The 26,614-nt window shown below is 42.1% G+C and overlaps 2 long non-coding RNA genes across 2 annotated transcripts; one reads left to right on the top strand and one right to left on the bottom strand.

Annotated features, from left to right (window-relative positions):
• Positions 1–1,870: 1,870 nt before the first annotated feature.
• LOC133949585 (uncharacterized) lies at positions 1,871–6,253 on the bottom strand. The gene is made up of 3 exons (XR_009920159.1): positions 6,192–6,253; positions 4,290–4,371; positions 1,871–3,789 (listed from the first exon to the last, which is right to left on the bottom strand). It is a non-coding gene; the product is annotated as an uncharacterized LOC133949585 (long non-coding RNA).
• A 15,541-nt stretch (positions 6,254–21,794) lies between these two features.
• LOC133950107 (uncharacterized) lies at positions 21,795–23,301 on the top strand. The gene is made up of 4 exons (XR_009920228.1): positions 21,795–21,875; positions 22,010–22,133; positions 22,246–22,335; positions 22,825–23,301. It is a non-coding gene; the product is annotated as an uncharacterized LOC133950107 (long non-coding RNA).
• Positions 23,302–26,614: the final 3,313 nt, after the last annotated feature.

The following is a 26,614-nucleotide window of genomic DNA, read 5'->3' as shown; positions in this document are numbered from 1 at the left end:
TATCTTCAACTCACACCTCCGGCGGAGTTTTTCTGGCATTCCTGTGGAGGTTGGGGGCATTGAGCCGGAGTGGGCGGTGTTCAAAGCCTCCATTGCTGAAGCTGCGGTGGCTAGCTGTGGCCTCAGGGTCTTAGGCTCCTCAAGGGGCGGTAACCCTCGGACACCGTGGTGGACACCGGTGGTCAGGGAAGCCGTCCGATTGAAGAAGGAGGCCTTCCGGGATATGATATCCTGGAGGACTCCGGACTCGGTTGCAGTGAACCGACAGGCCCGAAGGGCTGCAGCTGCTGCCGTGTCGGAGGCTAAGCAGCGGGTGTGGGAGAAGTTCGGAGAGGCCATGGAGAAGGACTTTCGGTCGGCACCAAAGTGTTTCTGGAAGACTATCCGGCACCTCAGGAGGGGGAAACGGGGAACCATCCAAGCTGTGTACAGTAAGGATGGGACTCTGTTGACCTCAACTGAGGAGGTCGTCGGACGTTGGAAGGAACACTTTGAGGAACTCCTGAATCCGAATAACACGCCCTCTATGTTGGAGGCAGAGCTCGAGGTTGATGGTGTTTCGTCGTCAATTTCCCTGGTGGAGGTCACTGAGGTAGTCAAACATCTCCGCAGTGGCAAAGCCCCAGGGATTGATGAGATCCAGCCAGAAATGCTAAAGGCTCTGGGTGTTGAGGGGCTGTCATGGTTGACAGGCCTATTCAACATCGCGTGGGAGTCGGGTACAGTGCCAAAGGAGTGGCAAACCGGGGTGGTGGTTCCCCTGTTCAAAAAGGGGGACGAGAGAGTGTGTACCAATTACCGGGGTATCACACTTCTCAGCCTCCCTGGTAAAGTCTACTCCAAGGTGCAGGAAAGGAGGGTTCGGCCGATCGTCGAACCTCAGATTGAAGAGGAACAATGCGGTTTTCGCCCCGGACGTGGAACTACGGACCAGCTCTTCACTCTCGCAAGGATCCTGGAGGGGGCCTGGGAGTATGCCCATCCGGTCCACTTGTGTTTTGTGGATCTGGAGAAGGCGTATGACCGGGTCCCCCGGGAGAAACTGTGGGAGGTGCTGCGGGAGTATGGGGTAAGGGGGTCTCTCCTCAGGGCCATCCAATGTCTGTACTCCCAAAGCGAGAGCTGTGTTCGGGTCCTCGGCAGCCAGTCAGTTTCGTTCTCAGTGGGTGCTGGTCTCCGCCAGGGCTGCGCCTTGTCACCAATCCTGTTTGTGATATACATGGACAGGATATCGAGGCGTAGTCGTGGTGGGGAGGGGTTGCAGTTCGGTGGTCTGAGGATCTCGTCACTGCTTTTTGCGGATGATGTGGTCCTCATTGGATATTCGGCTTGTGACCTTCAGCACTCACTGGATCGGCTGGCGGCCGAGTGTGAAGCGGCTGGGATGAGGATCAGCACCGCTAAATCTGAGGCCATGACTCTTAGCAGGAAACCGATGGATTGCTTACTCCGGGTAGGAAATGAGTCCTTAGCCCAAGTGAAGGAGTTCAAGTACCTCGGGGTCTTGTTCGCGAGTTGGGGTACTATGGAGCGTGAGATTGGCCGGAGAATCGGAGCAGCGGGGGCGGTATTGCGTTCGCTTTACCGCACCGTTGTAACGAAAAGAGAGCTGAGCCGCAAGGCAAAGCTCTCGATCTACCGGTCGATCTTCGTTCCTATCCTCACCTATGGTCATGAGGGCTGGGTGATGACCGAAAGGACGAGATCGCGGGTATAAGCGGCCGAGATGAGTTTTCTCAGAAGGGTGGCTGGCGTCTCCCTTAGGGATAGGGTGAGAAGCTCAGTCATCCATGAGGAACTCGGATTAGAGCCGCTGCTGCTTTACTTAGAAAGGAGTCAGCTGAGGTGGTTCGGGCATCTGGTAAGGATGCCCACTGGGCGCCTCCCTTGGGAGGTTTTCCAGGCACGTCCAGTGGGGAGGAGACCTCGGGGAAGACCCAGGACTAGGTGGAGAGATTATATCTCAACACTGGCCTGGGAACGCCTCTGGTCAGAGCTGGTCAATGTGGCCCGGGAAAGGGAAGTCTGGGGCCCCCTGCTTGAGCTGCTCCCCCCCGCAACCCGACCCCGGATAAGCGGATGACGATGAGAGATGAGACCATCAACTGACAATGACGCACAGTGCGGAAACATATTCAATTGTATTGTTAGGATATGTCTTTGTAAAACCTCTGATAGCCACAGTAATAATGACAGAAGGTCAGCTGATAGACATGACTGCTCCACAAAAATGTAGCCAAAGGGCCTCTAATTGGTTGGCTGCGGTATCGGTTATAAATATTGCCTCCATTTTGCATGATTGAAACGAAGTGTTAAAGCCTTGCATGAATGCCCCTGCCTTCGGATACTGACTTTTCTTCAAACCATTAGTTTCTTGTTGTACATTTCAGCTTGCTCCCACGCAAGGTTTCTGGTTTATTTACTGTATTGATTAAAGTCGGACCATGTACTCAACTTAACGCCAGGAATTGATATGAAGCCGTGCATCTTCCGATCTTGGGATGATTTTCTCTGGGGCTCATCAATCATACACAAATTCATTATTATGAATGGTTATCATGATAATGATCTTAATTTTGTGGGGGCTTCCTCCGACACTTACAAAATTGTAACCATGGCAATGAAGGTCTGTGGATAACTGCTTTAATCCACAGAGTACAAAGCTCGGGGAGAAGCGTCCTTGTTCTGAGTACTTGTTGTAAAATGTTTGTGTTAGAGAGGAACATGTGCTGCCAGTTATTTAGGGATCCATAGCGAAGCCTCATTCAAAAGATAACAGCATGTGTGAGAGCTCTTTGCCAGAACATATTTGAACCACATGAGATCGTTTTATTTGGGTTGTCCACCTGTACGATCAATGAATGTATGTCTCATTCAACCAGGAACATGCTTTGACTCTTCAGGTTTTTGCAGGAAACTTTAGATAGATTTTTTAGCATAGATTTAAACTTTTTTTTTTCGTTTTACATTGATGCACTGCGTGAAATAAAACCAACAGGCATATTTAGGCAGAGCAGAGCCAGTCATGATATGTCATGGCACCAATTTTCTAAACAAATCCCTGTCTCCCCCATTCTACGTGTGAGGGTGACATTGGGAAAAGTGCTGAACCCTAAAATTGCCCTTGACGGCAGACGGCATTGTGTGTGTGTGTGTGTGTATAAAGAGTAATTGCTGCACATAGATGGCAAAACTCATCCATGTTATAAAGACAGCTCTATTGAAAAACCTGTAATTTATCATTTACCATAACTTTGAATAAAACCCACAAGAGGGAACATTTATGTAGTTAAATACCCAGGAAACCCAGTAATAGCATGCAATCCTCTTCCACACCCGTACCAGGGGAATGGAGTCCACTGTGAGAGATGTTTCAACCCCTCTGTATGTGAGGAATACATTTGACCACGGGTCAGAGCCCCATGACCTGGTAATAACAAGCTTAAGAGAAGTTTTGTTGTGGAAATAACAGGAACTGGTTCCAATTGCACAACTCTACTAGCCTACTCAGTGAATACAAACACTTCAGACAGGAATCCATCAGGACAGATGGGCAGGCAGGATACAGGAGGGGTCGATAGGCAGGCGAACTAAGCAGCGGAACAATTAGCCTCTTGGAGAGGTTGTGAGTCGCAGGTAAAGCACAGAGCAATGAACTGAATCAGAGCCAACTACTGAGCGATACTATCTAGTATTAGACATCTCATCTGACGCTGAGTGGAGGGATGACCAGGATTCTTATGCTGTGGGAAACGATTCTTGGGAATCATTTGCAGGTGCCCCAGGAACCTGCAGAGGAGAAGTCACAAGTCATGCCAATACCCAGACCTGCTAAGCCAATCACACACACACACTCAGACGTGCCACACCAATCAGAACCTCATACACAGAGGAGGGAGAGGCTATCCTCGATACACACACTTCAGGTGACTCTTGCCAAAATACAAACCATTCTAAACTTGGCCAACAGGCGTCCCTAATGAATGATCCAAGAGGAAAGCCTTGATGGTATATTATTTAACAGCTTTAAGATTAGCCTATAGGAGTAAACCATGCAACTTCTATCAGAGCCCTATCTACTACATTGCTGGAAAATCAATCGCAGGAAGTAATAATATCAAACCATCGAGAGAGAGCTAACCTGGAAAGCCAAGAAATGATGAAATAGAGCTCAAACCCCACTGCTTCTGTGCTGCCCTCAATACAGTCCCAATCTGCTGCGGTGCAGACAAAGCACCAGAACAAGTTCCTTGAAAAAGTTCACTCTCTCTCTATCAAAGCTTCTTCACCTTGTCAATCACCGTTCATGATTAGTTTCCACGAAAAATGCCCTCAACCCAGTCATCTAGATTCGCAGCTCTTCAGGTGATCCTGGAGGAAAGAGGAAAGAAAAACATGAAAGCAAGATTAACCACATGGCAAGAGATCCAAATTAAAAAAAGCCAGCGTGGAGCCAAATACCAATAGTGGAAATACTCTGTGTAGATATCCCAGGAGGAAGAAACTTCAGAACATAGCTCCCCCATTAGGGAGAAATACAGATTATGCCCTGACTAATATCCTTGAACAGAGGAAAGATGAAAGAACCCCAAAAAAGATGCCAGCCTCAGTCCCACAGTCTTGACACTAGATGGCATTTACCTCCGCCAAAGCCCAAGCTGCATCAATCACAGAGATCAGCTCCCTAAATAGTCCGTATGTATATAGCAGCTCCAAAACACCAAACACCAAAATTTTCCTTCCTGACTAATATCCTAAGAATTGAAAACTCCAATGAATAAACAAGATTTTACACTGGATAATTGATTACAAGAAGGACAGCCAACCCAAACCTTACAACTAGGTAGCAACCAGCTAACGACTATGACAGAGGTCATGGACCAGGAACTCACTTGAATCAGAGCTTCATCAAATATGAGACTAAATACAAAGATAGTCAGAAAATAACCAAACAAACTGTAACTGTAACCTTGTGGGTTAAATAAACCCACAGGAACAATTTGGAGGAAAAGAGAGAAATAGGAAATGGTTATTACAAACAGCCCGATTGGAGGATAGTCATTAAGTAGATTGGCCTCGGTGTGCTATCAGCTTCAAACTCAAGGTCGACAGTGAGGAATTTGAAGGAAGAAAAATAAAAGAGATGACCAAGGGTTTTGAGATGATTGATTCAGATAGCGACGGGACGATTCTGGTCTAGTTTGATACAGAAAAGGTTCACTGAGACCTCAGTTACAGTGTAATCATTTACCTTTATCTAAACCATGTCTGTCTCTAGCCTACACCACAGTGTTTCTGAAAGGAGCAGGGAAACTTGTACTTTTTACACCCACCAGCAGGGCCGGCCCTAGCACATTTGGCGCTCTAGGCAAGCTTCACTCCTGGCGCTCCCCCCACGAAAACTTATTATAAAATTATTTCTTTCTTCGTCGAAGTTGCTTGGACACACACACTCTAACCATAAGCCTCAATGTGCTAGCATGTTCTGACAACACCAAGGAGGTTTGTACCTCGATTTTCGCCTCATTTTACCCTAATGTTAGAAAAAAATTTTTAATGTCAAAATATTGGTTGGAGATACATGTTATGGGTCCCAAAATTGATACCACAGCAACAAAGTATATCTGAAGAATACAGCAGGAATGGAGCAGCAGTAACGAAACGGAGCCTTCAGTTCCACATCTTATTCAAATTAAACACAATTTTAAGTACAAACATTTCTTTGAGTGTAACTGCATTTTAAAGTGCATAAAACATACATTAAATTATTATGGTGTCTCTTTTCTCCAAACATCTTAATATACATCATCACTTGTAAAGAAATATAAACATTTATAATATAGACCTATTGAACATTAGATTATAACTGGTCTTTATAAGGCACAATAACAATCCATGAATTACAGAGTCTGTGTGTGTCGGAGCTGAACTACACACTGTAAAGTAAACAATACACTATCGCGACCCGCCTGCAATACGACTTGCAGGTAAAATAAACACCTATGCAGGCGAATGTAGTCCCGCCCACCTAGTGCGCGAGTGTCTCCCCTCACTGCCCAGCGGAGTTTCTAAGTTTCACCAGTCTAACTCTAAGTAGACAATCAAAATAACATCAACACGTCTCAATGACACCCGTGGTGATCAAGCGAAGCTTTAGGAGCTAACGTAGGTGACTCTCACCCACTACTAACCTGTAGAATCAGGAAGCAGCAGCAGGAACGACACAGAGCATTCACTTCCTCATCCAGACTGCACCTGACAGTACGGGGTGAAACTGCTCCCGTGCCAAACGTTCCACCTGAGTGCTGCTGTCATTTCCTGATTTCTCTAATGAAACTACTTAAATTACTGTCAGAGTAGGTAAATACAATATTTTACCATACCACATATAGAAGGGGGCGCAAAAAAGTCTGCCTAGCAAAAAAAAAAAAATATTTTATTTTATTTTATTTTTTGCTCGGCGCAGTTTTTGGCGCCCCCCTCTGAGTGGCGCCCTAGGCAACCGCCTATGTCGCCTGTAGGAAAGACCGGCCCTGCCCACCAGCCTTCTGATCCAGCGCTTAGCGACTCTGCAGTGAATACATTTTCTTCATGATTCAGCGTATGAACATAATCCAGCTGAGCTTATGTTTCTGGCAGACCCTATTTGCTGCAACAGGTTAGTCTTATAGAAAATACATTTTAGGAGACTTCTCTATGCACCTTTTTCTATCTAACCTGTTTGCCAATGAACCACCGTAACAACTTTTCTCTCTGAACAACAAATGGCCTCCTTCTTGAAATTAAAGTGTGGTTCATGGTTAGTAAGAACTGAATGATGACGACTGTGAGTGGAGTCTTCCTTTTTTTTTCTTCGCCCATGTGGAAAAACAGCCTTCAAACTATTAGGCCAGAAAGATAAAAATTAAATAGTCATAATAATCACTGCTGATGAAAAACACTTCAGTCACAACAGCCTTGCTATGAATTTACAAAGTACGTACAAAACTGCAGGAGGTTGGGGTTCTTTTATTCCCATGAGTCTTCAGTACAACCCAGCGTCAGGTGAAGTCGGTAACACGAGGAGGACATACTGCCTCCTTCATCACACGTCCTTAGTGATAACCGGGAAAGCTCCTCCTGCCCCTCCTCATCCCCCTATGAAAGATCAATCCTATCAGGTTCCTAATGTTACTGGAATCATTTTCTGACTCTTAAAAAAAAAGGAGAAATAATGAACAGACCACCGCACTTTGAGCAAATGAGGACCTTGAGGCCAGTGGAACATAGAGGCGCCTGTGCTAAATGATTAGAGACTCGGTTCAAGTGTACCTTTGTACAACATTGATCAATATTCAGCACGGCCGTGCTGCAAGGTTAATGTGATGATTTTTTTTTACTGTCCTTTGTTCATGCATCATGAAAATCAAACTGTGAAGCTAAACAACCCTTTCATCACCACTTTCATCCACGTACAGCTTACTGAAAATGAAGCTGCTGAGCCCGCCACCCTGGTATCCTGCTGCTCCTGTATAATTTGAGCGTATTCTGACCTTGTGTGCAGTGGAGGATAACTATCGGTCTGCCTCTGAAAATGTGAAGTTATTGCTCCAAAGAAATATGAGCAAGAAGATAGGTTCAGGTTTTATCAGATGGGTTTCAAACAAAACCCAAACAAGGTGAACAAAAGTTATCAGGAAGAGACGACTTCAACTGAACTTTCCAAGTGTGATTTGCTGTCCTGTATGCAGTAAATCCAGAAGCCTCCGTCTGTGGCTCACATATCTCGAGAACCGTTCTTACCTGATCGCGTGACTCCCGGTGGGCTACTTGTTGCTTCTACTGACTAAGTTGCAGGGAGGTCAACATATCATTTGAGCAACTAGTCTGCAAAGCTGAAACCTTGTGGTAGACAACTGTTTCTCTCCTTCTCCTCCCCCTCCCACCTAAGTCTCTCTTTTCTCTTCCCTCTTTTTCATCTCCCATCTCTCCTTTTCTCTGCTCATCCCAACCGTTCGAGGTAGATGTCCGCCCACATTGAGACTGATTCTAGAGCAGGGGTGTCCAAGCTACAGCCCGCCACTTTTTAAACTTACAATTTAGTAGCACTTAAATGGCATTTACTTATAGCACTTTGTTTTGCTTCATTTTTGAAGAAATTAAAATTTCTTGATTCTTGTTGTTCTGGGTTTGTACCCTCGGGGTAAATGCACTTAAGGCCGGCGCATGCTTCTGCGTTTTCAGAGACATACAAGAAGGGGTACGCTCAAGAGCCCCTTGTGAGCTTGCGTGCGTTGCCCAATTTTTGTAACTATACGACAAAGCTATGCAAGCCTCACGCAGCCCGCAAGGCTGTGATTGGTCCGCTAACTACATCCTTTCTGGAGTCACATTTCCGGTTTCATGCCTCATAATACAGGCAGAAACCACGGAAGATTTAGAAGAACGAAAATGGACCACATAGAAGAGCATTTGGCAGAAGAGGTCCGAAAGTATGACCACTTGTATAACCCATCATTTTTTTTTTTTTTTTTTTTTTAATACTCTTTTTATTAGTTTTATGAGTACAAACATTTAGAGAAAAAGACTTGGCTGATTTGTGGTTAAGGTCATGAGTCAACTTCTCAATAGGAAAAAGAGCAGAAATCTGTGATAACCACATGTCGACTGTAGGGACCTGGGGAGTTGACCACCTCAGCAAAATACATTTTTTAGCCAGAAATAAAAGAATTATCAACAAAGATTTGGTGTCCGCATCAAAGAGATTGTCTAGGGTATGACTGAGGAGACACAAAGAAGAAGTCAGCAAAAATAATTTACCCCTGACCTCCTGAATTACAGAGTGTACCCCCTTCCAGAAAGTCTGGATCCGGTCACATGACCAAAACAAGTGAATAAGTGTACCTTTATGTATTTTACATGTATAACAAAGGTTAGAGGTGTCAGGGAACATTCTCTGGAGACGAACAGGTGTATAATAAGTTCTAAAAAAGAATTTAAAGTTCTGTTCATGTATGGAGATTGATGTACATTTAGGGAAAACCCCACTACAGATCTTGTCCCAGTCTATAGAATTAAACGTCACCTCTAGGTCGCGCTCCCATAACGGCTTCAAAAAGTCATAACCTGAAGATTCAAAATAGAGTAGTGAAACATAAATCTTTGATAACAGTTTTTTGGGAGACTTAGCCAAAATTATTGTGTTTTCAAACTCTGACAGTCCCATGCGAATCTTGCCTGTCCTCAGCAGGGACCCTATAAAGTGACGAATTTGGAGATACTTATGAAAGTCTTTGTGAGGAATATTAAAATCAGCCCTGATTTGCTCAAATGGTTTAACAGAGTCTAAGTATAACCCATCATTGACGGAATACAAGGACACGCAGATGGCCTGCAATTGCTGGAAGGACATCTCGGCTAACGTCGGTTTGCAGGTCGACGAAGGTACAAAGCTGTGGAGAAAGATCAGGGACAAATTGGTCCTCCAGAAAAAGTAATAAAGTAATAAACAGTCAACAACGCCTGTCACAAACAAAGAACAGAGAAGTCTCTATGGTCGTCTTCGACAAAAAACGTTACTCCACCTAGTGTTCTGGCGGTGAATTGCTTTGTAACGCGCGCAATCTTTGGAGAACCATAAATTAAAACGAGTCCATCGACACAACTGCGTGAAAAGCTGCAGCCGCAGTTGCAGAACCATGCGCCGAGTGAATGGGTGAATGTAAAACTGTACTGTAAAGCGCTTTGAGTGGTGATCCAGACTAGAAAAGCGCGATATAAATACAAATCCATTTACTATTTACAACAAGGCTGCCGTGTACCTGGACTCTAATTTATTCATATGAAACAGTCTCTGTGTGTTACTCTACCTGGGACAAAAATATTGAGACTGGGGGGGAACAGGCAGAAATCCCAGCATTATTTCACACCTTTCCCCCTAATTTAGGATAATGAGTTACATAACTTTCGGATTCATCACTATGGTAAGACAATTAAAACTACTGAAATGTGCTTCGTTCTTGTGCAAAACTTGTGAAACTGACCTGAATTCCCTCCACACCAGGTCAAAAGGATAAGAACAACAGTGCTGTGTGACCTGTGGTGATCATATAATCATAACACCCCTGTTAGATTTCAGCTTCACTCCCCCCTCTACCTATTAAGTTATTACACAAAGGAAAAGTCCAGCAAGGGAAAAACAAATTATATTTTCGATATGCCTACATCTGAAAACCTTGAAAAACAGAAGTAGTTCTACATTAGGCTGCAGCTGTTCTGCCGACAGCGTGAATTTAAAATTTTTGGTTGAACTATCCCTTTAACAGATGTAATATTCATTCTAATATTTGCATGTTTCACTCTCAGAAACACAGCAAATAGTTACATTTCCTGAAATGTTGGTTTGTTCCTTTAATGAGCGACAGTAACAGACCAATATACTAGCAAACAACAACAAGGTTGTTTCTGGGCTAACTGTTCTCAGCCACTGTTGCCAGCAGCGGGAGGAAAACATCCCAACACTGGGAGTATAGACTCCTCCTCGTCACAGGGTTGACGGTTCAAAACCACAAACACAAAGCTGTTATCTGAACGTAGCCTGGATAAAATGCTCCCTCTCCACAAAATAACTTTAATTTATCTATGCCATATGGTTTCACCGTGCGATGTGTGGTTGCTTTGTTGCCTCTGAAGAGGAATCAAATGTGCCAGTGAAAGAGTCAAATGTTTCCTTCCTCTCTGCCTCATGTTATTAGCAGGCCTGTCTGGGGAGAGCGACACACTTCGCACAAGGCCCGCTTTTATCAATCAGGGCTTAGCTGGCTCCCTGGATGGCAGAAACTCCGCCTAAAGTGTACCCCTCCTTTGCTAAAACACAAGAACAAAGCTCCCCCCCAATCACTCTTTTCGGAGCACAAAAGCGCGGAGTTTCTCTGAGGTATCCTGGCGAGAGAGATGTTTATTTGGATTATCACATCTCAAGAGGAAGCATGCCTCCCTCAGCCAATTTAGAATTTGCCCTATAGGCCAGAAATCTTTTTGCAGAGTGGATAAGTTAATTAAGAACAGCGAAGGGGACGATAACCACCTTCTTTTCTTCTCCTGCTGTACAATAATTGCATTTCATGCTCAATATTTGTGGAAGGGGGGTCATTGTGTATGCACGCAGATAAAACATGTCATAATTGTATGAGGCCCGAGTGGAACCATGCCAACTGACTGACAACCCTCGAAATGGTCTCTGAAGCAGACGAACACAATGTAATTGTTAATTGTTTTTGAGGGAAATGGCATAAGAGAATCAGATGTTCTATTAGCTAAATTATGTGTTGTCTCCTTGACTTTACTAAATGAAAACACAGCAAGAGCTCAGTAAATCTGCATTTATTTGAACGACTTATATTTCAGATTTAGTTGGTTAATGCGAAAGGTCGAAGTCAAATGGTTTCTAGATCCTCCACTTGATACCAAAATATGTCTATGCAGAATTTACTTAGCAGAAATCCCAATTCCATGTTTTTCTAAGTGTAGGCAGAGGTAATAGGAGGATTCTGTGTCCTGGTAGAGGGGGAATGACCCTCCAACCTCGGCAACAAAAAAAGGTCACTTGCTTTTTCATTCCAAACAGCATTTTCTGATCTAATCTTATCTGTTTGCCTTTCAAACGTGCTGCTGTGGTTTTTAAGGACAGTCTGCTCGAAACAAATGAGTTTGTACGTGTGTGAAAGACTAAAAAGTGACAAAGAGAAGAAGTCTTTTACCCACTGTGTGCACCCCTGCACACATCTATCCAATCACGTTTCAGCTATCACACTCACTGGGTGAATGTCATAAAGTTACATAAATCCTTGGATACACAAAGTTCGCACACACCCTGATGCCACCAGGGATGTAAGACCTCAAAGATCAAGGAATTTCGCCATAAATTTTTACCATTTTACTTTCTCTTTATTGGTCGAATTTAAATTAGATCCTAAATATTAGGAGATCATCAAGTACAAAAATGTTTAGTGTGTGTTTGTGTGTGTGTGAGTGTGTGTGTGTGTGTGTGTGTGTGTGTTTTCCAGAGGATGGATATTGAGATGATAATCATCATGCAGTAAGCCCTGAGCTTTACATATTAGTATGGAGAAGATGGAGGACAGCCACTCTCAGTCTCACTCTCTGCTTCAGAAAGAAAAAGAAACACACACACACACTGGCTCTCTCTTCAATTACCTCATCCAGTGAATCCAATCTGACTGAAATTGTCTTGAAAAAGCTTGCTACATATCTTCTCTAATGTAAATGTTAATGCTGAGGAGTAAAGAGGAGGCACTCAGGCTTGTAGTGGATAAAGTGATCTGACCAAACCAATTGCTCTGAGCAGCGGGGGAGGGAGGGTCACCGGCGGCTCAGCTGCTGATACTCTCCTGTCCAGGAAGATGCACAGTAACAGAGTGGAAACATCCCGATCACTCACACACCACTGATCCATTTAATCTGCTACAACCTGCTATGTGTTATTTAACCAAAGAAGTTGGATGGGAAGGACCTGCTCATGATACAACTGCAGAATCAGAACATAAAATCTGAATAAAGTACACTAAAAACACGTTTTAGGCAACAATGGACCATGGATCAAGCTGACTGTACAGTCCTACAGGTAGTCACTGAGAATTATCGCCAATGATGCTTTTTTCAAGGCCTCTTTCAGCTCTTTGTTTTGGTTTTCTGGCCCACACACAGGTAGCATTGACAAGCAAGAGAGAACCCAGCTGAGTTAAAGAGGGAATGGAAAAGTATCTTAAAGGCTTTTTGCTAATTTAAAGATACACTGTACTGGTGCATAGATTGTTAAAATGTTTGTGTGGTTGTGTGTTAATGTGGCTCTATTTACATGTTGGGGATGTTTCTGGGCTGCAGCCAACGGTCAGTGGGCGTGTAGCTCCCAGCCAATCACAGGGTGTGAGGGGCAGGTGCTCTCATGAGACACACCAGGTGACTTCACTGTCTCTTCCTCTCCCCTCTTCTTCTTCTATGCAGATAAAGGTCTTATTTGGAACAGTTTGCTGTAAGTCTGGGTCTGTTCGGCCGAGGCTGGGGTAGATACACACACACTAGAGTGTGGATAGATTGACCCGTGGACTGTTTTTAAAAAGTGACAGTATATTGTAGAACTGTTGAAGGAGGACTCACTAATGACGAGGAAAAATTCTGAAGTAGCTCCGGAGCATTGACACGGGGCCAAGCTAACATTCCAGACAGCTACGTTTACAACGGGCACTGCAGTTAATTCAATTTGTTTTACATTGGGTTAGGTTAACTGGAGAAACTCATAGTATTCTATGTATGACTGATGGATGCATTGTGCCACTGCAGCTCTTTCGAGCAGTTGCCAAATCTTGTCGGGGGGGGCTCAGGCGGCCTTCTAACACCACGTGGATCGATGACACAAACGATGAAGTTTGTCTAATCTCATTTTGTTTGTGTTCATGTCTCCGGTACAGCAACGCTGATGTAGTGAGGCTCCCTCAGGGCCTGGAGGTAAACCTGCCTCCTGTCGGATAAGAGTCAGTAAAAAGATGAATGCAAACAAACAGACGTGAGTGTTCACAACTATGAGCCTCTGTTTGTTTCTTCAAACACAATCTGTCTTCTCATGTGTCCGACTGTGTTCATGTAAGACTGCTCTTCCCCTGAGGAAGTAGGTATTCAAACGTTTTATTGAGGTAAAAGTACAAATAAATAGACAAAGACAATACTTAAATGAAAGTAAAAGTACCATATTCACCTTTCTATTTGATTAAGTACTTGCTTTTGAATATACGTGAAGTATTAAAAGTATTAAGAGTGGCTGAAATCTCGGCTGTGGTCTCCTCTGAAGCCATTTTGGCTGTTTCTTCTTGACCAATGAGTGATGCTGCTGCAGGAGGCGTGGTATAATGTTACCTGCTGGCTCCGATGGATCAATATACCACTTCCACTCTTTTATCTGATATATGTAGTGGAGTAAAATTGAAAAAGCGCAAAAATAAAGCTACTTAAGTTAGGCTCAGATACATACAAAAAAGGTACCTTGGTATAGTAACAAAGTAAATGTACCGAGTTACATCCAACCACTGCTCCCAGTGGTCACCAACTGGGAGACCAACACTGTCTTGTATCGGGGGTTATTTGTGTACCAAGCTCCAACCTGACTTAAATAGTTGTTTCTTTCCTTTCACACAGCGGTAATTCAGCCCTCTATTCTGTTTTTTTTTGTTGTCCCATAAACAGGGAAAGTGTGAAAGCCAGCAGGAAGACGGTTGGCTGTATATCAAGAAGCCACCCAGTGCCAGGAAGGAGCAGAGGCCGAATTTTGTGGCTGAGTCAAACCTTGCTGACTGTGCAGCCGTGAACACTGTCCTTGGGAGTGTCTCTGCTCTGTGTGTTTGAGACTCTCGGGGTCACACAAACTGTATCACACTCACGGTAAAGATTCAATTGTCTAAGTCAACACTGGAAACTTCTTCTACTTAGAATTCCTGATCTCCTGACGGTAATTTTTTTATTCACGTGAATAACTGAATAAAAGGTACCTTGGTATAGTAACAAAGTAAATGTACCGAGTTACATACAACCACTGCTCCCAGTATTCACGTGAATAACTGAGGGAACAAATGTTTTCAGCATTTTCTGGATTAGGAGCTCAGCGGATTATTCACTATTCAGGACTTTGTTAGTTCAATTGCCCAGCTCCTCCGGTCTGCTTTCCAAATTGTCCTTGGGTAAAGTACGTGGAGTTGATAAGACTAGAAATGTGTTGTAATTACAGACCTTTCAATATTTAAAAACACACCAAGGGAGTTGTCAACATAGAGCCTGCACTGATTCATGTGGAATCAATGTGTATGTGTTCAAATGTTTTATGCTTGTGTTTGTGCACTTGTCAGCCTGTAGTAGCATTTTGTTGTGTGGCTGTGCACACTGAATGGTAAATGGTAAATTGTTTTTATCTATAAAGCACTTTTCTAGTCTTGATGACCAGCACTTTTCTAGGAGAAGGGGCAATTTTGGGTTGAGTATTTCGCCTGAGGACACGTCGGCATTTAAAATTGGGAAGACTGGGATCGAACCCCCGTCATACAAAATATGTTGTGTTTCTAAATGAAATGTTCTTTTCTTGTGAACCATATGACTCAGTGTAAGTTTCAAATGCAGCATGACATTTTTGAGAGTATATTCCTGAAATCTGAATGAAGTGCATTTTGTTGCACCCTCAGCACCTCTCCACTGACTCCTTGAGACAAGATATATAATTCAAATGAATTTGTCGATATTCCATCAAATAAGTATTTGCAAAATGATATGTATCTATAGGGTGAGGGCAAAAACATGTAACTGAAATTAAATTTCAGAATAAAAGCAATAAAAACATAATCCAAACCCTCCACACACCCAGCTAGGCAGAGAGAGAATATTGACAGGAAGTGAGGTAACGCTATCGTAAATCTCAAAGATTTGAAATAAGGAAACACCAAAGGCAGATAAATAATAACATATAAAATGATAAAGATAGAATAGTAAAATATCATTAAAAGAGATAAATATAAAGATAACATAATAATTGTTTTTAGTATAGTCAATCCACCTGCAATTCACCTTCGACCTTTTGGTTCCAGTCTTTCGGCTGGCACCAAAAATTCATATACTCACATTCACAGGTTGATACATCAAGTAGTTAGTTTTTTCCAAAGCAGACTTTGAACATACTGACATAATATGAATACACATTTGTTTATGTTTAAGTTTTTAGAGCGACTCTAAGCTATTACGTTTGATTTCCTTGATGAAGCATAGTGATCAATTAGGATCCCTCAACGCTAAGTTTAAAATAACAAGAAATCCTTGAATTGTTCTTTGCAGGGAAAAATTCCATTTAAACCATGTTGGAAGTCAATAAATACTATCACTTTTACTTTAAATCTATTTCTAGGTCTCTTGCCAAGTGTTTTCTCTGCTGTTTATCCGATCCTCACATGAATACACAATCCTGAACCCTGTGACCTGCTGCAAAAACATGAACACACTGTTTGTGTTGTGGTTATTAGCCTGTGTTTTCAGTTCACAGCAAAAAATCATGTTTATTTGACAGTTTAGGTCAGTGACTCTCACCCTCTGCTTCTGAGCAGAGCTATTAGTATGAGAGTGCCACAACCACCCTGAGACACACCCTTTCAGATTTAGCAATCCGCGACCCCTTCGATGCCCGAGCGCTTCTTGCCAAAGACTCCGCCTTGGCCTCTGCCACTGCAGACGCACCCGAGGGGGAAGAGGCCGCTGACGCTGGCGACCAGGAGGGGGATTAATCTCCCAGCATCTCACCCTCTAAAAGGAAAAAGATCTTCCACACTCCTACCTTCTAAAAGAAAAAAAAAACAGTGTCCTAGATTGGAGACCATTGGATTGTTCCTCTTTTCATTTCTGCTTTTTGTCTTCTATCATTGCACCATTCAAGCAAGCCACAGTTACACTTGTTGTTTTGACATAATTTGTTGTCGGCTTACTAACCTGTTTTTTATCATTAGCATGCGCCACTTTTGCATACAGTTTATAAATGACGGCATGAAGGTTTTTGTTTGTTAGAAGCTTTTTAATTTTGAGTGAGTGATTCAGTTTTTAAGTCTGGTCTTCTATGAATGTCTATAACTACATGCCCGGTTACCTGTGACCACTACTATGTATAGGATTGTATTAACACTACGTGCACACAGCGGGCCCAAGTGGTCCAAATCAGATTACCTTCTTCTTCTCCTTGTTTACCTCAGAACACAACATCATGCATGTGACGCCTTGTTGATCCTTTGTGCATGCGCGTCACATCAGGGACCAGTTCACAATGGAGTCTGATTCTGGCCACAGTTTACAAGATAACGTGAACAGCTACATTAAAAACTTGGATCTAGAAAAAAAAAATCAAAATTTAGCACTAAGGCTTGCAGTGTGAACGTAGTGAAAATGTCAGTGAACACTTTATAAGAGGAGCCTGTATCAATTGCTGGTTATTTCTGGCAGAAAGAACCACAAACTGATTGTTCTTAATATTAGCCGTTGATTTCATATTTCCCAAAGATTACACCCATCTGCAGGGCTGCAAACCTTCTGATTGGTTTAACGGGATATTGAACGTGGCTCACAACAAGTGAGTGATTAAGAGTGTGTGTGTGTGTGTGTGTGCGTGTGTGTGTGTGTTTGTGTAAGATAACTCAACAACACATGGACAGATTCCCACCAAGCTTGGTGAGAAGATTACTCAGGGGGTATCTCAGGGCTCTTAGAGTTTATTGTCAAAGGGCAAGGTCAAAAGGTGCGGTGGTCGTCCTCCAAAATAACATGTTAAAACATGTGCAAATTACAGAGAGTAAATTAGGGTGTAAATGAGAGGTACATATCATTTGTCCATTAAGATAGAAAAGTGCATTGAAGGCCCTTGAGACTAATTTGTGATATTATATCGAACCAAAGCAGATTCAATGATCGTCTGACAAATGTTCTTTGGGAGTGAAAATATTCAACTAAGACAGAAAACCGTTCGATTCGACATCCATTACATTACATGACAGGACATATCATTTAGCTGACTATCCAGAGCAACTTCAAGCTGTGTGCACGTTCTCAACATAAGCTCTGAGCGCCCTCTAGTGTTCATGACAACTCCTTGCTTGTTAGGACCATGGATGGAGCCCGGTCACCCTGCCGACCTGAACCTGCAGACTCAAACATGTACAGTACACGTCTGCCTTCCTGAAAGATGAACTAACAACATATTCATAGGGTCCAATACAATAGCACCACAGACTGCAGTGTCATACATAAGTATGAACTAAAGTACAATGGAACATTTTATTTTCAGAATCAAGTCAGAAATCTGAGAACACTTATTCCAGGGATTAAGAAAGCAAATTCCTTATCATCAGTAAAAAATCTTGGCACTTTTAGCCTTGGTTTGACATTTGACACTAAATATGTAGCATAGATGTGAGCGGAAGAAATCGACAGAGGAGTCTGATACAAATCTCTCTCCACTCTGACGACAAACGGTGAAGCAGACAAAAACAGACATTTTACATTAAAGGTTAATAAAGAATGCACCATAATGCATTATGCGTTATGAGAGAACATATAACATTTCCATTGATATTCTTCCAGAAACTATTTTAATGTTTGCTCATTTTTCATTTCATTAAGTTCATGTTGAAAGTGTTACACAAAGCCAGTGAAGAAATATAATTCAGAGTTGGGATTTGACATACCGGTCTTTTCTTATCTTTGCAATTGTTCCTCCATTTTGATAATGGCTGCCAAGAGATTACTTCGTCATGCAGTTCCAATGTACTAGATTGGAAACAAAAGAGTATTTTTTCATTATGGAGGTTTGGCAACATGTGGAGTTTTCAGTCCATTTCAGCTGATTCCGGCATTTTTAGAGTCTTGAGTTTGGTTTAGCAATAAGGAAAATAAACAGAATGAGGAAGTCAAAAAATATTGAGAAACCATTAAAAGCATTGTTGGTTCTGGTCTTCAAATGGCATTTGCCAAGAGAGCGTTTGGGCATTTTCAGGCAATGATCAGTGATTACGGTAACGCGTTACTCTAATCTGAGAACAATTTTCAGTAACGAGTAATCTAACGCGTTACAATTTCCAAACCAGTAATCAGATTAAAGTTACTTGTCCAAGTCACTGTGCGTTACTATTTTGTCATTAATAGTAAAATATATATTTGATTTCTTCTTGCGTCTCTGGGAGTGTAGTCATGTGTTTCTTGTCTACCTCTTATTTGATCTTGCAGAACAGTCCGGAGGATGAATGCGGTCTACGTGAGACAACACAGGAATCATCTCAACCAACATGCAGTTTGAACAATGGGATTCAGGTTGCCTTTTGATCAATGGATTGAAATGATTAGCCCTCAGCTGCTAGCCCTTGTGCAACTGTGCAGGAGGTAGGTTGCTCATATTAAGATCTTGAAATCACGCAACAGCCTCTGAGGAAGGCTGAAGGCCTTCCTGATTGGTCTGAAATGCTATTGGGTTTAGTTGGGTTTATCCCTTCACTTCTCTGCACAGAAATAATAGTGCGAGACTGGCTCAAGAACAAGTGAAGTCCTCTAATCTGGAGCAGGTAGTAAGGTGCTGGCTTAACTTTTCATATTGAACTTCTGCAATGTTGTAGTCGAAAAATGACATCTTCGAACTGGCTTTATGTTAACCTCAAATAATTAGTAGCAATAATGCTTTACTAGCATTTCTCCTTGGCCACAGGGCCTCCTGACCGAGATAAATCCCAATGTGGTGACAGAATAATATAGCAGCCAGGTGCTGAGTGGTTTTCTTTTACTGGGGGAACAAAGCCTTGGTTTTGTTCCTCCAGGTTTTGCTTTTGCCCTTATTAAAGCAAAAACAAAAAAGCAAAAGACCCCGGTGGTGGTACTCCTGTCTTTGTCAGGACAGGGTTCAATTCCCTGCGGTGTCTTGCTTTTAAGAATGCTGTGCAATGGGGTGCAAAAAAAATGGTATTTTAGAGAAGAACCCAATTTATTTGGGCCTTTTCCTGCTATTGACAGTTGGGCCATTAGTGACTGAAAAGGTTCAGGCAGAAGAAAAATTCTAAACATGCATCTCTCACCTGAATAAGTATGATCTGATCAAAGTTCAGAAATACATATAATAGTAATTCACCATTCTGATAATTTCTTTCCTGAGCATGTTAGCTCTGCTGCTACAGGCCTAGATTGTCAGGAGACACATGGAGCTTCTCTTTCTTCCTCTCACTCTCCATCACATCAATGTTGCATCAATACATGATACCGACTTTGCTTGTTTCCCAGAATCCTTGTGTTTTGTGTTTGCAGATCCAGGATCGCTTCTGCAGCCACGTCGTGGATTGTGATCATGGTGGCAGCTGGTCATGATGAATTACACTAGATGGTTTGGATATACAATACGCCTACTCACACATTTGGCCATTATTGGCCATACCTGTTTCATCTATGTCAGACATTTTCTTTGAGTAAATACTTTAAACATTAGTACACCTTAGAAGCCTTCTTTTCTCATAAATGTTGTAAATATAGTTATTTTGTTTACCTGTTCCGGCTCACACGGCATCTGTAGAACTTCTGTCCTGGAATGCAACTCACATGCAACTCTCTCTGACTCAGAATAACAATCTGGTTGAATGTTGAGGGCAGTGTTTTGTGTGATTTGTGAATATGGGCTGTACATGTAAAATAAGATTGATTGTGTGTGTGTGTGTGTGTGTGTGTGTGTGTGTGTGTGTGTGTGTATGTGTGTGTGTCTGTGTGTGTATGTCTGTCCTGAAGACTTATTTTTATAAAGAATCCAGATGAAGCAATTCAGTCAGTTGCTATTTTTTAGCAATTTTTTCTCATGTCAGTCTCAGTTACAGCAGCTCCGACATTTATTACTCAACATCTCTCTCTGATCCAGCTCCTCATTTATTTAAAATGTCTCACAAGTTCGTACTGTAGTTTTGCAAATGATGTGATCTTTTTTTTTCACTTTTACTCATATTACATTTTACATAAAGCATTAGTGTCATTAGCACTGATATGTAGTTTGAGGTTTTATTTGTTTCTTTATTTTCGTCTTCTTTATTAGTAGACCAGTGTGTAAATTAAACTACTGTAACTCTTACAAATTTGTTTTATTACGCTGAAATAAAAAAGTAACTTTTGTAATTCACAGAAATCACAAGATAATTTTAGTTTTCAAAAGCAATGTTAAATTATAAATTATCTTTATATGTTGGTTTTAGTGTTCTCTTTTATAATATTAAAGGGGACATATTATGAAAATTCCACTTTTGTAGTGCTTCTACACATTAGTTTGGGTATCTGGCATGTCTACCGTCCCAAAAACTCTGGAAAAAAATCACTCCCGCGATTTGTTGTGGTTCCTCTATTTCAGAAACTATGTGCTAAAGTGCGTCCAATGGAATTTCCCCCGAAATAGACGTCATAGTCGAAAAATGCCCATTTAGTACATTCCCCCATAGCTCTATGCACTCCCCCACTACCACTCGACCCACCCCTAGATGGACCCTCCCACTTTATAGAAGATCGGTCCACCGGTGTCTGCCATTTCATTCTTGCAAGCCTTGGAAACACTTGGATTAGCTAGCTAGCAGCATGAATCGGTGGTCGGCTGCAAACATGTCTTCATGTGACTCATGCTTCAGAAGACACAAGATTGAGATGGATTGAGTTCATATATGATGGCAACGTTCCTGCCACCACTTTGAATCGGACTGTTTTATCAACCTGGGCCAATATAACGCTGGATTCTCTAAAAGGTTGTTATTGAAAGAGGGGTCGGTGCCATCTTTCCATGGCAATACTGAAGACGAGGGAAATGTAAGTATTTTTTTTTTATAATTCTGGTATTTGCTTCTTTTAGACATTTTGTGTGGAGGCTAGTGCCGTTAGCATGTTGTGCCGTGTGTGTGAGGCTAGTATGTAGTGGTGGGGGATAGGGAGAGACTTTACAGGAGTTTTCATTAATCTAGGACGGCTGGCGAGTCCACGGTGAACGGTGATCACATGGCAGGTTCGTGAGTGTTGCGCTCTCCACGCTACTGCAAGCCCCTTATCAGCTACTACGAACCCCGGTAGTAGCTGCTACGAGCTCTGGTTGTAGCTGCTGGAGCTTGAAGTTAGCTACGGAAGTTTGTAGTAGCCGCTACGAGTGTCGGCCGTAGCGAACTTCCAGCCCAGTGCTGCCGTGGGAAAAAAATCAGCGGCACAGTACTAACGGGAGGACACGCGAGCGGGGGGGAGAGCGTGGAGAGCACAACACTCACAAACCTAACTTCCAGCTGCAGCTGCTGCTATGGCCGCTCGTTCAAGATACCGGAGTATGTTGTTGTCATAATGTGCGGGAATAGAACGATTATTCATTACCAGCCCTAGTTTGGGGAAATGTGTCCTTGTATCCTTGTATGCATGACAGTAGACAAACATGAATAACATTGCTGCTTTTGGTGTTCAGGCAAGCACATCGGTTCACGGTGCTAGGCTACATCACGTAGCATGCCAGACGGACCCACCAAAGATGCGCACACATGGAACGCAGCCTTCTATGAAAACACTGCGACCTCACTACAAAAGTACAGGTTTGTTTACCCTCAGTTACTTCGTCATGTCATTGATTGTGTCTCCGTGTTAAAGTTGTAACAGCATCTCATTTGTTGTGACTCCATGGATATTGTGTCTGTTTTATCATAGGCACACAGAAAACTGTGCTGCACTGATGTCGGTGTTGGGACCTCAGCTGTAAGAGACCTTGCTTGGAGGAGGGAGAGGACAAGATGTGACGTGAGTGACTCAATATTTAATCCAAACATTTCAATAATCACAGATTACCATCCTACACTTTTTTAGCTGTTGCAGCCTTTTGGTGAAATCTTTGTCGTTCTAATAGAATGGAATCTTCCAACGCTGTTCATAAGAGACCCACATATATTGTCTATGAAAACTGCCTCCTGGAGCTGTTTGAGGTGTGTCCTGTGTGTCGGCGGGGGACAGATGTAATATATAAGAAGGGCGAGTGCACAGCAAAGCCGGTGAAAGCAGATGCAATCTTCCATGATTCTTACAGGCTCTATTTAAAAGCCAAACAATGTACAAACAGTATGTGAAACATAAATAACATATCAATTAACTGCTGTCTTTAAATGGTCTTCACCATTTAAAGACCATTTATTTATCGTCTTCACGATAAATAGAATAATATAATTATAAAAAGAAAATAATAAACACAAAAAAGTGCAAAATGTCCAACTTTTTCCCCAATTAGTATTACAGATTACATGGATAACCTGTTGGACCTCATCTTTCACAAGGTTTTTCAGGACCCGGCCCCATATGTGAATGAGGTGCTGAAGATCTCAAAACCTGAGGATCTCTCTGCCTAGTATGAGAAACCTGACAAGCAGGAAGTTATAGCCAGCTATGTGTCGAGTTTCAATCAAGGGCAGGTCTGAACCCTGTATAACTTCCCTGAGCATCAGGGAACACTCTGCGTATCTGGAGCACAGAGCAGGAGGGCAGGACCACCCTGATTCTCCGGCCCAGAGGGCCTCAACACCAGCTCACAAAGCTTCTGTACGCCAAATACCTGTAACGGCTAAGCAAAGTTCACATTGTATTTAGAGAATAAAAGGTGACACACAAATATAAAGTGTTCCTTTGTTTACAGTATAGCTACTGATGGCACAAATTGTATTTTTGTAATGAATGTATTTATTATACTTGATATTTTTTGTATTTATTACCTCTGTCCCAGCCAGTACATTTAAACATTCAAACATGTCCTACACCTCCATGAGAGGGGGGAGGGGTGAGAAGGGGGAGGGATGAGAGGGGTGAAAGGGGGTGGGGTAAGATGGGGGCGGGGTGAGAGGGGGGCGGGGCCCTCAAAACAGCTTGATCTGAGGAGGTCTGTTTTAGACAGAGTAAAAAGGTGCTGTTTTAAATGATCCTTGGGGTATTTTTACCAAAAAATGTTACAGACATTTCATTAAGACCCCAAGGAACCATATCAACTGTGGTGAAATGGGCATAATATCAATCAATCAATCAATCAAATTTTATTTGTATAGCCTATATTCACAAATTACAATTCATCTCATAGGGCTTTAACAGGGTGTGACATCCTCTGTCCTTAACCCTCAGCAAGAGTAAGGAAAAACTACAAAAAAACCTTTTAACAGGGTAAAAATATGTAGAAACCTCAGAGAGAGCCACATGTGAGGGATCCCTCTCCCAGGACGGACAGAAGTGCAATAGATGCCACGTGCAGGAGAATATCATCAATAATCAAAGTCTCTAGCAGCATTGATGAAGCACAGTCCATGCTCAGCAACCATCTAGACCACGATCCACCATCCAGACCAGACACCACTTCAGTCCTCAGTCACCGTCCACCGCCGCCCACCAGGAGGACCCATCACAAGCCACCACTGCGGTCCTGGTCCACCGCCCGTGCCCAATGCCAACGTGACACAGGGTCCGCCACCAGCACCACGATCAGCCCACATGACTCAGAATCCGCCACACTGGATCCAACACTGCGACCCCCGGTGCGCGATCCACAAACCGTAATCCATGGTGCGGCCACAGAGGCCCTGGATCTGCGGGTGATAAAGCAAAGGGATTCCGGGGAAGGGGGATAGGGATGGAGAAGAGGAAGGAGAAGCTGGAAAGAGAAGCTCTGTGTGTCATGTGTCATAAAATAGAACAAGTAACGTTCTGGCGCACTAATTAGCTCTAACTATAAGCTTTATCAAAAAGGAAGGTTTTGAGCCTACTTTTAAACGAACAGATGGTGACTGCCTCCCGAACTGAAAGTGGTAGATTATTCCACAGATTTGGTAGGAATGGGATCTAAGATACAGGTTGTTGGTTTAGAACCTGAGATTAATTTGGTAAACTGATCACGGGTGATCAGAGAGAAGCTGTCTAAGTAATGGGTAGGATTCTCAGCCGTTTCTGAGATCTCTGTTGTTGGGAGGATATTAGTGCCAATTGAGGGCAGGAGATGGTTGATTTTATTTCTAATAGTTTGAATTTTATCATTAAAAAAGGTCATAAAGATATTGCTATTTAGGGATGGAGGAATACTGGGTTCGGTGGAGGTGTGACTCTCTGTCAGCCTGGCTACAGTGCAGAAGAGAAACCTGGGGTTATTTTTATTCTCTTCTATTAGCTTTGAATAGTAGGCGGCTCTTGCTTTGTGGAGAGCCTTTTTATATTCTTTAACACTATTCTTCCAGTCTATGAGGTTTTCAACATTGTTGCTGGAGCGCCACTTCCTTTCTAGTTTTCTTGATAATTGTTTTAACTCATTTGTCTGGGAATTATACCACGGAGCTAATTTACTATGTTTGACATTTTTCTTTTTTAGAGGCGCTATTGAGTCTAATGTTAATCATAATGAGTCTGCAGAGCTATCGACGAGGTGGTCGATCTCAATGGAGCTCAGGGTTTTAAAGAATTTGTTGTTTATATCTACTGCTAATACGGGTTTAAATGTAATTGGGATTATTTCCTTAAATTTAGCTACAGCACTATTAGGTAGACATCTAGAAAATGAATTTTTTATTAGTGGCATATATTCAGTTAATGAAAAATCAAAGGTTATTAAATTATGGTCTGATAGAACTGGATTGCGCGGAAGTACTGTTAAATTTTCAATTGCGACACCGTATGATAATACAAGGTCAAGTGTGTGGTTACCACAATGAGTAGGTTTGTGCACACACTGACTGAAACCAATAGAGTCTAGTATTGAAATAAATGCTACGCTAAGGCAATCTTTATTATTATCAACATGAATATTAAAGTCACCAACAATAATAATTTTATCGGTCTTTAGGACTAAGTTTGATAAAAACTCAGGGAATTCCTTTAAAAATTCAGTATAAGCCCTGGGAGCACGGTAAACTACGGCAAATATGATTGGCTGTTGGTGGTTCCTGGATTGGCGTGGAAGACTAAGAACCAGACATTCAAATGACTTGTAGCTGAGTTTAGTTTTAGGATTAATTGATAGACTGGAGTTAAAAATAGCAGCAACTCCACCTCTTCGCCCAATTTCTCTAGGAACCTGTGAGTTGATATGACTGGGGGGAGTAGATTCATTTAGACTGACATAATCATCAGGATGCAGCCACGTCTCAGTGAGGGACAATAAATCTATGTTGTAATCAGAGACTATTTCATTAACTAAAAGAGCCTAATGTTTAAAAGACCACATTTAAAAGTCTGGGTTTCCTGTATTGTTTCAGAGGTTGTTTTAATTTGTATTAAATTTTTAATATGTCCCCTTTAATGAAGAGTCTCATAAACTGTATTCTTCCAGTGTGACTGTTATTGAAAAGTCAAAAGAAAAAAAATGTTTAGTTAGTATAATGCCATTAGCCAACAATATGTGATGTATTTTTGCATTAAATATTTTTAAATATTTATGTCCACACGTATCTCATTGATTTTACGGTCACATATAAAAATCCTAGAACTCCTTTAAATTGCAATGTATTTATTATAGTGATGTAACCTATATGTAAGACAAGCCCTGTAGACATTTTTAATTGCTAACTAAACATGATTTTTACTATTTTAACTATTATTTAGATTTTTTTATTGAAACTGCTGCAAATGCTTTTTCTTAACATTCAAACCTTCCAATACCTAGATAACATGTTCTGCTGAAGAAATGCAAAATCATGTTGACATAGTCTTCCCGAATTGTTTCACAGGATGAGTCTAACGAATAAAGTTGTCTAGTGCATGTTTCTAACATGTAGAGTATAGCTGTCATGTCCATATGTCTGGCACCATCACCTGGGACATACAAGAGTATAGAGCATGTATAGTGGATTTAAATAAACTGAAATGCTCCAACAGTATCAGAGGAATTTTTGCATCACATGTATATAATCAAATTAAATATCTCCACATGTAGCTGATTGTATGCATAGTTGTTGTATTATATATATTTGTGTTGTTTTATTAGTTTAATATTTGTTCTTTGTATATATGTATATTCATCAAATAACACTACGAAGAATGTTTATTAAACACAAAAAATGAT

Source organism: Platichthys flesus, chromosome 24, assembly GCF_949316205.1.
Source record: "Platichthys flesus chromosome 24, fPlaFle2.1, whole genome shotgun sequence".
NCBI classification, from domain to species: domain Eukaryota; kingdom Metazoa; phylum Chordata; class Actinopteri; order Pleuronectiformes; family Pleuronectidae; genus Platichthys; species Platichthys flesus.
The sequence above is the reverse complement of the archived record's forward strand: the minus strand, read 5'-3'. Positions and strand labels throughout refer to the sequence as shown.